Genomic DNA, 13117 nt, shown 5'->3' on the forward strand with positions numbered 1-13117 from the left:
ATGGCAGATTAAACACAGTGTGAGCAGAGGGTGCCACACTGCAAGGAGAAAACAAACCTTTGTGTTGGACTTGGACAGTTGTGGCAAGATGAAGGTCTTGTCTTGAGGTGCTGACAGAAAAAATCCACACAATGCTCAGCAGTAGGCAAAAAAAAACAAAACAAAACAAAAAACAAACAAACCAGGTGAAATATCAGGATTTGATCAGAAAGAACAGACAACAAAGCAGGGTATCGCTATGTCCCTCTCCCTGACTTGGCCTCGTCTCAGGTGTGCTGTGTCCCATCTGTGAAGGGGATGCGCCAGAGCTGGAAAAGGTTCAAGGATGGCTTCTGCATGTAGCATCACATTGTGGGCTGGGACACCTCAGCCTGGAGAACAGATAACTGGGGGAGGGTATGACGGATATGACAAAGGTCACTGAATCACAGACAGATTAAGGGATGAAGGGGACTGAATATTTGCCAATTACTTCTAGGGGGCATCACAGGAAGCCAGCCGGTTGCGTATTCAAAGCAAATTAAAGTAGTTTATTGCCTGCCATTTATTAAGGCCTTGGACTCTTGCCATAGGATGCTGTGGATGCTTAATGTTCACATCAGTTCAAGAAAAGACTGGACAAGTTCATGGAGGAGAAGTCTATATGCAGCTATTAAATAAAACAGACAACCTCTGGCTCAGGAAATGCCTGCGGCACAAAGTGTTGGAGGCTGGCAGACTATTCTGGGAAAATATGCTTGCTCTATTCTTACACTTCTCTCCAGGCATCTGCTTTTTGGCTACTGTCAGACAGATCATTCAGCTACATGGACCTTTTGTCAGCATCTGTTTTCATATTTCGGTATTGTCTCAGTGTATCCTTGATGCAGAACACACGCTTACTTCTTAGTCGCCATGCTGTTAGTCAGAGTTGCTCAAGGTCCTTCAAATTAAATATATTTGGCACCCTCTTTTCCAAGAGCTAACATCCTCCTCTACTGACTTTCATGGAAATATGTACTTGAAATTTTCCTAGGGCTTGGGTAAGCTGCGTGTTTTGGCCCTAATGCTGCAGGACCACAACAAAAGTATCTGTGTATTTGGATCAAAAAGGATGCCAGTACGTTGTGTCCTAAGTCATTACATTCCTGGCTTAATGTTTCTGTATGGTTTTCCCCTGTGCATGTCATGTTCTTTATATTTCTTACCTACTGGCCCCTGAATAAATAGGAAGCTGAGTTGGGCTTCTGGATTGTCTCTAACGGGGGTTCCAGCATGTGGAGATCTGCTTTTTCAATGCCATTTGCAGAACTTATTGTCATCTGCATGGTTCCCAAAGTGGAGCCAGGGGCAGGGGGTACTTTCAAGCTAAGGTATGTCTTTAAAGCCATTGGAAATACACTCTGTAAATATGTAGTTACAGAATATTCATGTCAAATCATAGCTAAAAGAGACAAGACAGACAAAGGGCAAGAAAGTTACAAGCAGAAGAGGTGAGCTGACAAATATGAATGTGAAAGAAATTGCCTATCCATTCTCTGTCCCAGCCAGTGTTGTAATGACTTCCAGTACATAAGCCATGACAACACCTGCAGCTTTATGGAGGAGCCCTGCTACCTTTTCAGATGCAAAGCTGTGATAATGCACTAAAATATCAGTGATACATTTTAGTTTTCAGTTTCATAGCCCCCAGCTATTTATCAAGGAACCTGATATAGTGAAAGACTACCTGTTTCCAAGCTCAAGACAAATGTAACAGAGACATAACCCTTCTCCATAGCTTAAGGGCCCATGTGAGTAAGTCAACAAAGCCATTAAAAATAAGTCTCAGACTTTGCCTTCCCCCTTCTCCAACAAAGATATCTCTTGTTGCAAATCTGGTGTGAGCGGGCAAATATGTCCCTGCTCACACTGGCCCAGAAGAGAGGCCGGCTGAAGTATTTTGTACTCTGTTGGACTCACACAAGTTGGGAAGTGAGACTGGGGAAGCTGGTCACAAAGATACACTGCTTTTTCAGGTCCTGCTAGCTCCTGTCACCTACAGGGAGAACTTGGGACCCCTCGAAGTGCTCAATTTCTTTAAGATGGCTGTGCTATATCTTTGTAATTGACACTACAATTTGCCTGCAGCCTCTGCTCAGACAAAGAAGTTTAAGCATCTCTGCTTTCCTCTATCAGTTTTTAAAAGCAGCACTCGGTTGCTCTGCTAATTTCAGACATAAGAGGCCAAGTAAGGTCATTTAACTGCTCCATCAGGTATTTAGCAGTATTAAAGAATTGGCTCTGGTGCTTAACAACAAAACCTAATCCCTGTTAGATGCCTGGAAGTCAGGGCATGGCCAGTGAACACAAATTTGGTACAAACTGCAGGCACCCAGTGGCAGTTCATGGCTATGTGATTCCCACATTTGCCTGAAGGAGGCGGAGATGCTGTCCAAATCAGCAACATAAAGTTACTCCTCTGCTTCTTAAAAACCTTCTGCCTACTACTGGCCCTGGGCCCACACAAATACCCAAACACAGCAAGGAATATAAACTCACAAGGGTCTCAGCTTTCATAATATGACTAAGTTGTTTTGATTTAAGAGTGCTTTTCTTGCCAAGATTGGAAAAAATGAGTCCATTCTCTTCACGGCTGGATGTCAAAGTACACCAAGGTTTTCAGACAAATGCCCCAAATGCTCTCACTTAAATGAAAGACTGGACCAAGACTGGAGTGTTGGAGAACTTAACTCTTTCTTCAATACTGTTTTTAGGAAACCTGGATAAAAAAATAGGAAAGGAAAGACCATTATCGACTGAAGTTAAAATACATCTAAGAAGATAGGGAAATCATGTCTATTTCTCGTTCTGTTCTGAGGCCAAAATACACATTTGTTTGTTCAGGGTGCTGTTCTGTAGGGCACAGAGCATTGGCAATACTTGAAAGCAAAGGAGGAGGATGAACAATAATATAACAATACAGTGGGGTCAAGTCCTTGCTCTGAGGATGGCTGAGATCACCCATACTTTAAGATGAGAGAGAGAGAGGAAAAAAGTGCAAACAGAATTCCTGTGCTGATCTTAGGGTACTGCGACACTATTTGAAATGTTCCTGTACTTCACTTAATGTTCTCCACAGAAGTGCCTGCAATACTTTAATACGATTTGCCCCGTAATGCACAGTGTACAGATAAAATGTACAAGCGGCAGTAGTGGTGCTTAAATATACCCTGTGTCTTCTCCGGGGTCATCAATAAGAACTCTGTGCTATGTAATCTCAGCCTGTCCTTCTTTTCTATTTTTTATTTTTTTTAATAAGGTGTTCTTCCTGCAGTGCCCCTTACAGCTTAATATAAACATGGGCTCGTATTGCAGGAGCTCACAGCAGTGTGGAGCAGCAGTCTGCAGGGACATCTGTCACTCTGAAGGAATCTACACAGTTTTGGATCCCTAGCACATCTGTAGGCCTGCATTTATTCCCTATCAGAGCTGGCATTTCAGGAAAAGCGTTAGACCAATGGTTCAATTCATCTGTCAAAACAGGGATATTCATTACCATTACAGATGCAGTAGGTTGTTCAAGACATCCGCGAAGACTGTCAGGGCTGAGGCAGACCCTGAGGAAGATTTGTGCCCTTTTGCTTTGGCAGAGGGAGCCCAGGCAGGTGCCTCAACTCAATGGCTTGAGCTGTCCTTATCTCGACAAACGTGCTTCCAAAAGTTACAGGGAAGATCTGTGTGGGTTTTGTCAGGCAGGCTGTGCACTGGGCCACAAACACACATGCAGAAAAGCCACAAATGGCTGGCTACGCAGGCAAGTACAGAGATGACTGTCATATGAGCATATGGTCACTTTGGAAAGCTGGCTGCCACAACTTTTATGCAAATATTTACTCTTTGAGAAAGGATGGTTCAGGCTTCCTTTTCAAAACCAAAGGGTTTCTGATGTTTTAAAGAAAAAAGAAAAAAAAAAAAGTCAGACATCTTAGCTGCTGCTGGAGGTCTGTAGGCCCCTCTCTGGGATTTGAGTGAAGAAGTCATCTGAAACCATAGCACTGGCTCCATCCCCAGCTGAAGGGGAGGGGATGTTGAGTCATAGTCTAGGAATCGCTGAGGATATCCTAACACCTAAAATAGCTGCGAGGACACAGCTCTGCTCTGTTTTAGGTTCTGTCATTTAGCTGCTGAAGAAACAGCGTCTCACGTTGAGCCCCAGGGGGACTAGAGAGGACGCAGAGCTGGTTGCACCTTGTGGTTAGGCTCAGGCTCCTCTGCAGCCCTGCACAGGAGATACTTTCTATCTTGCTATGCCTTGCTGAGGATGGTGCAAGGGATGGGGTGTCGAGCTGGGGTTGACAAGAAGCAAGACCTGCAGGGCTTGAGCCCCAGAGCCTTGTGTGAGAGCAGTCCTAATTCAGCGTGGGGAGCTGGGGACCTCCAGCACTGGGAGGGCTCCGCATCCCCTTTTTCCCTGGCCCCTGTTGCCTGCTGCTGCAGAAAGCCTGGCTGCAGCACACCGGGGTGCTTTGAGTGCCACAAGAGTTGCCCAGGTTGCTTTGCCTGCAGGATGTTCTGCGAGGTAATAGCAACATACACTGCTGCCTGTTTTTCAGCAATAAATAATCTGCCATTAAACAGTCATTTTGTTCTGTTTATTTGTTCCCTAGATATATTTTTTTTCCTCATTTTTCCTTTTCTGCTTCTGCAGTGGCTTTCACATCCTACATGCTTATTTTTTATTTAAAATCAGCATACTTTCATTCCACCAAGCAGATGCTCTGAAGGTCTCTCAGAAATCTTTGATGTTCTTTATTTTTTCCCTCAGCAGGCCAAGCTGGGAAAATGTTACTATAAAGCATTAACTGCATGTATAAAAGAGGATCAGCAGCCTTGCTTTCCATGATTTCAGACTATTAAATGCTGAAAACTACCCACTAAATGGTATTATTTTCAGTAGCTAAACAGTCGATAGATTCTTCACAAGTAAAAGCTGTTTTGTGTGGAAAAAAACTGGTGGCTGATGACAGCATGAAATTAATTCATTTCTGTTTTAAGCATGTTTTCCTGCAAAGCAGTCATCCTGGATCATTACCCAAGGTGAATGATTCATGTGAAAATGATAAATATTTGTGCTGAATTGTGGTGCTTGTGATACATTGAAAGCAATATCAGTTATAGTTGCTAAGCAATGACATGTTAAAGAAAAAGGAAGAGAAAAAGAAAAGGAAAAGAAAGAGAAAAAGGAAAAGGAAAAGGAAAAGGAAAAGGAAAAGGAAAAGGAAAAGGAAAAGGAAAAGGAAAAGAAAAAGAAAAAAAAAGAAAAAGAAAAAGAAAAAGAAAAAGAAAAAGAAAAAGAAAAAGAAAAAGAAAAAGAAAAAGAAAAAGAAAAAGAAAAAGAAAAAGAAAAAGAAAAAGAAAAAGAAAAAGAAAAAGAAAAAGAAAAAGAAAAAGAAAAAGAAAGAAAGTAGGGATGCCTTTGGTATCCTCATAACATTCAGGAAGATTATCTGGTTTTATTTTGTTAGAAGGAGGTATTAATGCATTTATTCTGCAGAGGAAATTTCCCTCCTCTCCTTTTTCATCCATTTTAATAAGATTAAACCCTCCTAATGAATAAGAAGATCAAATTTCTGTTTCACTTAAGTAGTAAAAATTACCCTAAATGAATCCACATATTGTCACAGCAGTGTTAGATTAAAAGCTGTGGCTCCTGTAACAGTCCTTTCTCACACTGGGCAAATTAAATCATTAGGACAAATCATGTCACCCATTACAAGATAGCTTATGTTTAAGATTCTGCTGTTTGTGTTTCTTTCATCTCGCGAAGCTGGTCTGCAGGCTTCTGCTACCTGCATCATGCTGAGATGAAAACACCTTTTATGAGAGCAAAGGAGGCTTCTTCAGGTGCCTGGAAACAGTGGTCCTTGGACTGGTCCTTGCAGTCTGAACAACCTTTCCTCTGCTGAAGATTTGTTGACATGCAGCAATTCATTTTAATTCTTCATTTCTCAGAGAAAAGGAGCATGCTGGTTTTGTCAGATACACCCAGATGCAGGTAACTCAAGATGAGGCAGGTTCCCTTCCAATTGATGAAAAGTTGCTGGTTCTATATCATCAATAACTAAATATTTTTGTTGTATTGAATAAAGCCTTAAGGCTGTGGGGACCCACGCTTCGTTGCTCACCCAGTGTGAAAGCAGAATATTCGGTACGTGCATTTATCCAAGTAGCAACCCCAGTTAGTGTCACAGTGCTTGATTTTCCTGGAATGCTGTTGTATTTCCTTATAGCCTGACCAGATTCAAAATACAGAGGACTCTGTCATACTGAGGCATGTAGCTATTTCTTGGCCTACTATTATTGATAACATCTGTCTCGTTATAATAATCTAGTTCTCTGCTACACTGGAAGCCAAGAAATGTGGTGCTTTGGGATCAAAACTATTGCTGGTTGTATTCTTGAGAAAAAAAAAAAAAATTTTTTTTTTTTTTTTAGATGGAACTATTTAAATCTCCATGAATTGTGAAATGAGATCAATTGCACTGACACAGAACCAAAGTATTTTCAAAACAATTTTAGAACTGTTTTTAATATTGGCCTTCTTAAATCTTGGGTTGGATACAACCTGTGTTACATTCCCTTCCTCCCAACCTGCCCCACCTCCTTCCAGAAATGCTTCAGTTCACTGTTTGAACAAAAACACTTAAAAACAACTCAGTGGGATCATAGAAACTTCCAAATAAAACATTTGGAGTTCATCAACATGTATCATTTCACTGGTTTTAGCGTGATTCATTTGGATGTATGGTTGCACTCTGTGAACACTTTTTAAATTGTTTTCTCCTAGTTCGGGGTAAAACAAAATCTGAAACCTATGGTGCTTTACGGGAAAATGGCATTTGCAGATTGGCGTTGGCTCTTTCCAGGAGACATAGCTTTACCCCTCTCCACTCCTCTTGCGTAGATGGCAGCCTGTGAGGCATAACTCACTTTTGCAAGTATTTGAGCATCTATAAATGAGTCTTACAGGAAGGTCAGTGGCTAATCGTCCTGATAGTCAGAAGCAACGCTAGGAAATTGGATCAAAACTCCGTAAGGTTTTACAGGTTCCTGTAGACCGTAATCCTTTCCTGGCAAAACCCGTGGTTACTTGACAACTCTGCTTACATACATTTAATATCTTTTCAACTCCCGCTGTGATCCTGATCCCCTACCAGGTCAGCAGCGAGCTGTCGGGCTCAGTCTGCACTTTCCAACCACCCTGGCTTCGCCTGGAATTTGCTAATAAAACCAGCTCATTTAATATAAATCTCCCGGAGTGAAAAATCACAATCTGATAAGACTGACAGCAGGAACAGCTGAAGCCTGGCTCTGCCTTGGCTGCTGGAGCCGTCCAGCCAAGCCTCCTCGGGGGCTGCGCTGCTGCTGCGCTGGGCAAGAGCTCCGCCTAAGGGAAAAGGACTGAAGTCCGCCCCGAGGCGATGGTACCAAAGGGGAAAAGCCTCCTGGGAACACCCAGCAGGATGAGTGATTTCTCACAGCTCTTCCTCATAATAATCAGGCAGCTACCTGTTCGTTTTATTGTTATTATTTATTACCTAATGTGATTTGTCTGTGAGCTGTCGCCTTCTGAATTTAGGTAGAGCTCGGTGCAATGTCTTGGTTTAGCGAGGGAGAAATGTGGCTCGCTAACAGCTGGGGTTTGCCTTGCCCTTGTGAAAATGATGGAGATTTATTTCTGTGACAGAGACCTCCTCTCCATACCTGTTGTCTATTATTTCTGTCATCACCTAGTGAGGTTTCCTGCGTCCTACCATGCTGGATGGGCCTAATGGCATTTTTTGTTGTTCTTTCCAAGGTCCAAGCTCAGTTACATGTTAATAAAAGAGGAGGTTTTATTCAAGGTCCCCACACATGGAACTGCATTTTGCATTATGGGCTTTGCAGGATATCCATGAGGCTTGTGAAAATAATTCCTTTGGGCCTTGGAGGCCACAGACGTGTAAGAGTCATCTCATCACATGAGAATCCTCCCACAGCTTGGTGACTTGCTTAGCATGAACCCCAGGCCCAGTGGCTCTGGATGAAACACGACCACCACTGTAAACTTGCTCTGTCTGGGGCTGTGCATGTTTTCTGCAGAAGAAAAATAAATAAATAAATAAACTCACAAGGAAGGAAATATCCTTGTAGCCACAGACAAAACAAAACAAAAACAAACAAACAAAACCGTGATCGATTGAATACATGCAGGGCGCTCAATTTTCAAAACACACCCTCTCTTACCCAGGGCTGTGCCAGCTGAGAAGGATCACCCACTAGGCAGATGCCAAATCAGCTGTGAAATCACCAGCTTGCTCCCCTCCTATGTCCCCTTGCTGGGATCTGTGCTGCTCTTCTCCCTCACGGGTGCTCTCTCTCCAGCCTGGTGATGCTGTCAATGCTTTGTCAGCAGTGGAGCAGAACCGCAGTGATCTGTGGAGGAGCTGAATCGTGTTTGGCCTCCAGGTGTGCAGCACCAAAGGTCTCAGCACATGGTTTGTTCCTACCCAGGTATTTCTCTGAGCGTGCTGGTTACTCGCCCAGGGGCTGGATGTTGAACCTGGGCTTCCCAAGTCTTTGTTTCACAAGGATTTGTCTTCCGTTTCTGTACCGTAGTGGTGTTGCTGATATTGAGAAGAGTTGGTAAGAAGCCATGGTTAAGGCAGAAAAGTGGTATATTTTTGTGTGAAGGATTAGAAGGAAGCTCTTGTGCCTTGACACCAATCCTTTTAACTCTGGGGATTACTACAGCTGATCAAAAGGTGTCTGCTAATTATTAGCCACATCCAATTCCCCCCGACTTTTAATAAGGAAAGGTTTATCTGTGATGCAGTATGTCAGTTTCTGAATTGCACAGTATATTTCTCTCTGTTGTGAGTTTTGTTGAGACTCACGAGAGGTAGGGAAGACTGTAACTGCTACCTATCCCTCTGTACAGATGACTGCTTATGTTGCGAAACATCCACGCCATCGCCGTGAGCAGCGGTCACTGCACCGTTTCCCCCGCAGTGTTCCTGAGGTAAACATTTCCATAATAGGTATCACAAAAATTCCCTGGGGAAGAAAACCAGGTATTGTAATACAGGAAGGTTTCCTTTGCTTGCTTTCAGCACTGTTAACTTCTCGTCCTTGCAGTGGTCTGATTAATTGCCCTGCTTTTATCGTGATGAGCGTTACCGTGAGGCTGGCTGGCTGTCGAGCTAAGCTCAATCGCAGCAGAGGAGCGTTAATTGCCTTGTGATGGGCAGCACTTGTTTATTTTTATTATTATTTTTTTACACAGCCATCCCAGGAAGGTGTAAGGCCCAGATCTCACTGCCCTGCTTATACTGAAAATGCCTTCCTGTGCAGCTAATGGCACTGCTTTAATTAACCTGACTTGAACAGGGAACCGCACGGCAGCAGAATCGAGTGGATGTTCTTTTTTAAGAACAAATTATAGGCAATTTAGGTAGTAGAATTGCTTATGCACCCAATATTCAATTACGTCTGGCTCTAGAGGAGAAAACACTTATCAAACAAATTGGATATCACTTTGCACGTGGCTATTGATGCTCTGCAGGGTGTGGGGAGAGGGAGCGGGCAGCCGGTTCCTTGGAGGCGTTTGCATCAGTGCTCATCGCTCCGTTCTTCACCTGCAGAGCACAGACAAACCTGTCATCTGAATGTGAAAAGGACCAAAACTTTCTTCCTCCACTATTTTTTAGTGGGGGAGAACAAACTCTTTCTCTCAGCTGAGATAATCCTGCTGTGATGTGAGAGTCTGAATCCCAGACATTCAGTTTCATCCCCTTTATCAAGCAGCAGCCCGGCACACATGTGCTCTATTTTACTTTATGGACCAGCTCATCTGGTGCTGCTTCATGTTGCTGTTCCTAGGATTGTTCTCCTTGCCCGTAGCCATCTACTTCTTCTCTTCAGACAAAACGGCCCAGGAATGCAGGGGATATTGTGGTTCGCTGGGGTTGGATTTTACTCAGGTATCAGGGATAAACAAATTTGTGCATATACAGTGGGATCCCAGTCCAGACTTCATGAAAACTCCATGATCATCAAGTAACCTGATCCGCTGGTGGACTGCAAAGACTGAACTTTGGCTTGGAAGTAATGTCAGCAAGGAGAGCTCCTTTGTGGGAGCTTACCTATTCCCCTATTACCTGTAGTGAGGCTCATGTTTATGTTACATGGTCCTCAAATGTCAATTTAAAGCAGCTGACCTCTGGGGGAAAGGGAAGAAGGCAGCAGCACACCAACTTCAACACCAGAGAAACAGTTATGGTTTCAGTCTAATAATTTTGACTTCTAGGTAATTAATGTTAGTAGGTTGAAACAGCCTAAAAATACTTTATTTTTGATGTAGCATATGTATTTTGCTGTCCCAAAGTGGCTGGCATGCAGAAGGATGGACTTTTACAGAAGTTGCTAAGATCTGCTGAGCTCATTGCAACAGGGCAAACTGATGCTCTCTCTGACGACTGGTTTGGAGCTGGTTGACACAGTTTTTACCACGGACAACAGAAAGGAGCATTTTCTGGGTTAAATAAGCTACAGTTGTGCCCTGCTTATCACCACCAAAAGTCATTTTTCACTCATGCCACCATTATGATCTTCTAGGTTCATTTGTTTTAATCCTTTAGCTTCCTCCAAAAACAGCAGTTCACCGTTAACTGCTGGTTTTGCGGTGCACACAGAGAAATTTGGAGTACAATGATTTTGTCTCCTTTTTGTCATGTTCAGAAGCAGAGAGTGGCTCTAAGCTCAGGTATCCATGGCTCAATTACTGTGTTAGTCCTCTTCAAATAAACCTTGCATTTAAATACCCTGTGATTTCATAAAGGCTCTTTGGGGAGGGAGGGAAGTAGTGTCTCCTATGCAATATTTCTCTCTTCTGCTCTAACGTCTCCTCTAAATAACAGCATGCAGATCAGCTATTCCATTTTCCAGATATCATCAAGGTTTATTTATCTATCTTGCAGGTTAGACCAAGGTTACATTTCATATAACCCTGCAGGAAAGAAAGTTGTTGTTCTCTTAGTGTTATCTTTTAACTCATTGCAAATACTGTGCCATAAAGCTGCTAAAAGAGGTAGAAGTGTTTGTATCAAAGCTCTGATTTCCACTCACATGGGTGCAGACCTTGTGCAAGTAATCCACTGGCACATCCCTTCCTCCAGTGTGTCCATAATCCCTCCCCAAAGTATTTGTTTTTATTATATATATCAGTAAGCGAGGATGGTTTCTCTTTTATGCAAGCAGAAAAATACTTGATCATAGCGCGCTTCTGCTCTGTGGGTTGTAGTACCCAGTGCTGTGGGTTAAAATAGTGTTACTGCTTGCTTTTGTGTTCCTGAGCAGCATCACACACTTCAGTTTTGCAGAGGAAGCTTCTACAAGAGGATGAAAGGTTGCGGAGAGGAGCCAAAGTGCTAATGTTCCTATGATTAATAATCACCTACTGCCTGTTCCGCATTACCAAACGCTACCGAAAATAATGACGTACCTGCAGCATAATGAACTTCCCCTAGCTCATCTGAAAATCTCTTTATCTGGATATTTTGGCCGTCCTCCACTTTGGCTAAGTAAAACTGTTTTGTCATTGGGAAATCACTTGAGAATTCAAGTTGAACAGGACAAAAGGAAAAAACAAAAATCCCAAAGAGCAGCTGACAGCCCGGTTTGAAAGATGCTTCTTGTAAGCACAGAGGCCCAGGGTAGCAAAAGCTAAAATGCTACAGGCTCTTAAACTTCTGTGTAAAATCAGGATGACTGTTTTTCAGAAACACTTATTTTGATTTATAAAGGAAGGCTCTATAAAAATGCCTATACTTATAGGCCTGTATGTATAAAATTTACCTCACCGAAGCTGGCTTCAAAATCACAACCATTGGCTTCGTATTTTCTTTTTAGGACTTTGTATACAGCTACAGTTACTGTATATATAACAGGGGAATAACTTCATTTTACGCAGTTTTTAGGTTTGAATATAAGGTCTTGGGTTGACTCTAGCAGTCTAGAAGCTTGCGATTTGAGCCAAAACTCCATTGCCAAGCCGTCCTATTAGCTCAGACACCTGGCACGTGTGGCTTTGTGTTTCTCTGCCTCCATTTCTGAGACACGTGGGAGAGCAGTCGGTCTGAACTCCTGCTCTCTCCCATGGCCGGGCTCCTCTGAGTGCTGGGGCCGCACTGACTGCTGCTGAGTTACATTGTTAGATGCAGGTAGGCTTTAAAAAGCCCTGCTGGAGAGCAGAGGCCCCTTGTGATATGCTATATGTGCACAGTGAGAAAGCTGTATTTTCAAATAAGAAAAGTCTAAGAATCTAAAATTTAATCAAAGTCGGTAAAGCTTGAGGGGGATTCAGGCATAGAGAAGCAAAGTGAGTGAGAAGTTGTCAGTGAAGCTGGGATAAAAGCCTCTGTTTCTGTTTGCCAGTGTCCCTTTCCATCAATAGCTTTGTTTTCCCTGCACTGCCTTGGCCACTTACCAGCAGAGCTGAAGAGACTTTGGGCTTTATTTGTAATTTCTTCAACTAGTTCACGCCCTCAGCATACTTGTTTTGTTGTTAGTTTGTAAATATTCAATTACAAACCTTAGAGGAAACTTAAGAATGAAACCATATATACTTTAAAGAGTCATCAGGTGATGGGCATCAAATAATCTTTGAATATGAATGAAAAGTACATCTGAAATGAATTGCAACCAAAACGAATGAAAACCAGAAAAGGCATCCTTGTATTTTTCCAAGGAAAGGCTGGCACTGATAAAAATCCCCCTTCCCCTCAATAAACTTCTGCTTTCTTTCAGCTGATTCAAATTCAAAGTGGTGGAAGTTTCTGAGTTCAGGTGAGGATAACCAAGAAGCTAACTCCTGTTGGTCCCTCATGTGATCAAGTTTTTTTTTTTTTTTTTTGCATGGCTAGCAGGTAAGATCATGTACACTACAGGCCTAAGAAATTTCACATGCTTTCTTGCATCATATCCTGAAGGTGTTGGGTAAGCTGCATTATGGACCATGATGAAAACTGTACATGTGACAATTTTGAAGACAAGAGTTTTAGGTGGAAATGGGGATGCCATCTCTAAAACTGTCCAATTCTTTGTATGTAGTGAAGTA

Source organism: Anas acuta, chromosome 2, assembly GCF_963932015.1.
Source record: "Anas acuta chromosome 2, bAnaAcu1.1, whole genome shotgun sequence".
In the NCBI taxonomy this organism is placed as follows: Eukaryota; Metazoa; Chordata; class Aves; order Anseriformes; family Anatidae; genus Anas; species Anas acuta.